This window comes from Oncorhynchus tshawytscha, linkage group LG27 (genome assembly GCF_018296145.1).
Source record: "Oncorhynchus tshawytscha isolate Ot180627B linkage group LG27, Otsh_v2.0, whole genome shotgun sequence".
Lineage (NCBI taxonomy): Eukaryota > Metazoa > Chordata > Actinopteri > Salmoniformes > Salmonidae > Oncorhynchus > Oncorhynchus tshawytscha.
The window spans coordinates 6,970,618-6,974,800 of NC_056455.1; positions in this window are offsets into that span (position 1 = coordinate 6,970,618).

Genomic DNA, 4,183 nt, shown 5'->3' on the forward strand with positions numbered 1-4,183 from the left:
AGGGGTGTGTATTGGGGGAGCGCAAATTCCCAGTGCAGGTGCCGTTTTTTTAAACTCTTCCGCAAATCATGAGTTTTGTGTTTCTCGATTGCGTCACCAGGAGAGCGCTCTACAGTAAATAATACCCATGTGAAGTCCCTCTCAGCGCGATTTAAAGCTGTACGTAATCTGAGTCCAGCCAAGGGCGCCGAAACTCTTGAAAACTATACCCACTGACACAAATCAAATCATTAATTGTACCCACAGTCAGTCACACAGACACATGCCTACTTTATTTTAACATAGAAAGTATCAGGGGCAATGTGGTCATGGCCAAATGAAAGTTTAACAATCTCACTGACCTATTTCATAGGCAGGGTCTATTATTATGATATTTGAATCGATCTAATAGCCTAGCCTATACTTCACGATTCATGAAGAATTGCAATTAATCCTATATCCTACAATCTGCATTTATTTCGTGTTCTTTAGCACAGTTCCTCAGTCCAAAATCACGGGTGGCATAAAGCAGTGTTTCGCACTCCAAACACAGGCTAGTCACACTAGTTTTTGCGTTACTACATCCATACACTGACACTCACTGCGCCACCCACCTGCAGCCAACGTTCGAAGTTTTATCACTGGGCGCCACCTAGCGGTTATATATGGTTGTACAAATCTGTTATCGCAGCCCCATTGTGGGTGGGTGGGGTGTAGGCAGGAAATACTAAAGTATGAAAGCCGCTGTTTTGAGAATAATGTATAATCTGGCTATTGCTTTATTACAACCAAATTCAGTTAAATAATTCAAGCAAAGTGCCAAAGTGCACAAACCATGAATATGAATAACATTGACTATGCCTCTAACACAATGATTAAACCGTTTCGTAATATCGCAGAGAATGCAAGTAGCCTGGCCTACTTCTGAAGACAAAGCTATTTCTATAGCCTATCCTGCTATTCTCTTCAAAGCCAGGCTGCAGTGGTGATAAACATGATCAAATAGCTCTGGGCCCAAGTTATGATTTATTACTTATTCTACATCCATATATTATTAACATACAAAGTCAATTTGTGCAAAGAGAAATGCTTTTGAAGGGCACTCCACTTAATAGGTGCTATATGTCATTGTAAGTAAACCGGGGGGAATACTAACTGTGGATTAGATTAATAGGTCTTGGTCTGAGATACTGCAGTGGCAAACCCGTGGGGTTGGGACTTAATTAGGATTCGATAAGGGTATAAAGAGGATAATTAGGAGGAGCGAGCTCAGCTGTAGGTTCCAGGCCTAGGGGAGAGAGGCATGTTTCACAGGCCATTTACAGACCTATACCTACAGCATAAGTGCCTTCACTCTCTCTCTCTCTCTCTCTCTCTCTCTCTCACAGAACGGCACTGGGTCTCTTAATAACCTGATCCAAAGGCATCCATTTTAGAACAACCATTCAGGCTCTGTAAGCTTTGATGTGTAATGTCAAAACAGAGACAAAGGAGAGAACAATATAATGCAGATCCATATATTTATCTAAATACAGTATATGGCTTTGATATGTTATGGGAAAATCCCACATGTCTATAGAATAGATCTTTTGACCCATTCTCAATTGAACCCAGCCATGTTGCAGTATATATAGGGTGAGAGATTAACTCATGTCCAATAATCCTCTCAGAGGCTCTGATCCAGGAGCTGCTGTGCTCCTGCCCAGGCATATAGAGCTTCCACCAAACGCCACTGCCTCTGTCAACACCCACTACCCCATTTGGCAAACCTTACCCTCCCTCCTGGTCCCCCCAGCATTCACTCCCTTTTCAGTAAACAATGGGTAATATGCCAGTCGATAGATACACAGGTTTGGCTGGTATCTGTCAACTGCCAAAAGTTTGCCTTGGACTGAAGAATGTCTGATCAGCCTACGTTGAGTGTGCGTGGTACATTTTTGTATTTGTGAGCTTGCTAACAAATGTAGAAATGTATTTAGCACAACTTACAAAGGCTTATTTGCTGTATATTAGTCTCTTTAATTCTGAGAGTTATAGCTCGCCAAGCACCTCACACCAAACTAAGACTATTAACCCTTATTTAACCAAGTAGGTTGGCACCTTACAGGAATAGCGCCTCAGAGAAAGTTCCTCCTCGTTTGGGCCTATACATTCGGGCATAGCCTACTCTTTCCTCAATTGCTCCAAGAAAAATGAAGATGAAAGGGCCAAGAAAAAAAGAGGACAGAAGGGAGAGATGCTTATTAAGAGAAACCAATGGAGCAAAAATAATAGAGATGAAAGAGAGGACAAAAGAGAGAGCAAGGGGGTGTGAGAGGGGGAATGATTGAAGATGCCAATTTAGGAGAAAATCAGGATAAGAGTGTATGTGATTGAAAGAAAGGTCTATGGTATGAGGGGGAGGGGATGTCTACCCACTGAAAAGTAGGCTTACATGCATATAGCCTACAGCAGCCATCACACACCATGTAGGCACCATGTGAAATGCCACTGAGATGTGCACTCTCCATGTGGGAGGAATCTCTTGCCTGCAGAGAATAAGGACATTGCATATCAGTAAAAATATACAGACACTGTCATTTCTGTTGTCTTGTGTGCCTACTTTTGGTGGGATTTGCAAATAATGCATTACACTGTGTATTTGTTATGCAAAAATATACTGTGTTTGAAGAGGTAATTACTAAATTATGACAGTTTGACGTTATCTATGCTGCTTACATTAATGCAGAGATATAATTAGGTAATTTAACAGACTAGCTATTTTAACCACAGTAAAAATACCTAACCACCAGCTATCATAGCTAGTAGCTACATGCCACTAACTGTCTAGCAAATCAACGCTAGCTCAACATTTAGTTTGATTGCATGTTTTGAACGTTAAGATGCCATATTACAATACTATGTTTCCACCGATACTCCCACTTTAGCGCGTGATGTTTTCTTAGTTAGAACCTGGTTGTGGTAACATCCATGAAAACAAGGCTTGACTAGCTAGTTATTATTTGGCAAGATTCTCTAACTGGTCCTGGTACCTAGCTACTGGACGAGCTAGCTCACATGCTCATTTATGATTTCCACCAGCTTGTAATGAGAAGCGTATATTTTATAACATGCTAATTTATACAACGATTACCAATGCGTTTGCCAATACAATATTTGGTTCTAAAGTTTTATATTTCACTGCACATGCATGATATGTGACGCTAGATAGCACATTAGCTAGCCAGCTAACCTAGCTAGTAACTAGCCAGCTCAGTCGGCAAGCCTTTAGGTCGTTTTTAATATAGAAAAGGGGTCAAAGAGAGGCACGTTTAATCAACTGGTAACGCAACCGTCGACAATAAGCTTAACTCTCAAATGTGGGAAATTGTGTTATGTTAACATTTCACCATCGTTTGTTGTTCCGTTCTATTGAGCCTAATTTGCTACTGGCTGGCTAGCTCTCGACAAATAAAATGTAGTTTTTTAGCATCGTTCTACACTCTTATCCTTGCGCATTAGTGGGAGGCGAGGGAAATATCGCTCCGCACCAGAGATACAAGAAAGAAAAAAAATCAAGAAAAACCTTCCACTATTTGAAACCACATAAAATAATTGTATAATTGTTAACGCATTAACAAAACGAACATAGTGTGTAGACGATAGTTAATCTTTATTCTACACGGTCCGTAAAAAAGGACTAGTTTGTTCAGGATGACGGTCTCATTATCGTTAGAAAGAAAGGATTGTCTCAATGATTGGGGGAGTGATCCTGAGCCCCCCCCAAAATCCGAAATAGATCAAAGCCACGACATACTCATATGTCATCATTACCTAGTAGTATACAATATGAGTGGGATATGGATTAATGAAGATTAATCCACAGACTCTTCAATACATTCACTAATTCCCCCCTCTATGTATACATGGTAGCGTCTGAAATAATGCCCCGGACTGCTCTCCCCATGAGACCAATGTGCACTTGATTGACTCTCAGGATAACCAATAAAAATATGATGTAAGCTTAGCAACAGCGAATATGCCATTTTGTCCAATAGCAGCAATGAGAGGGTGGTCCTATGTCCTAAAATCTGATTGGCTTAAATGTTCAAAAAATGTCCTAGAATTGTGGGTTAGGTAGTTTGGCATGGACGGTCTGGCTAGTAATTTACCTACATTGGAACGACATATCCCACAAAACAAGTAGAGTCAAGAAAAGCAGCAT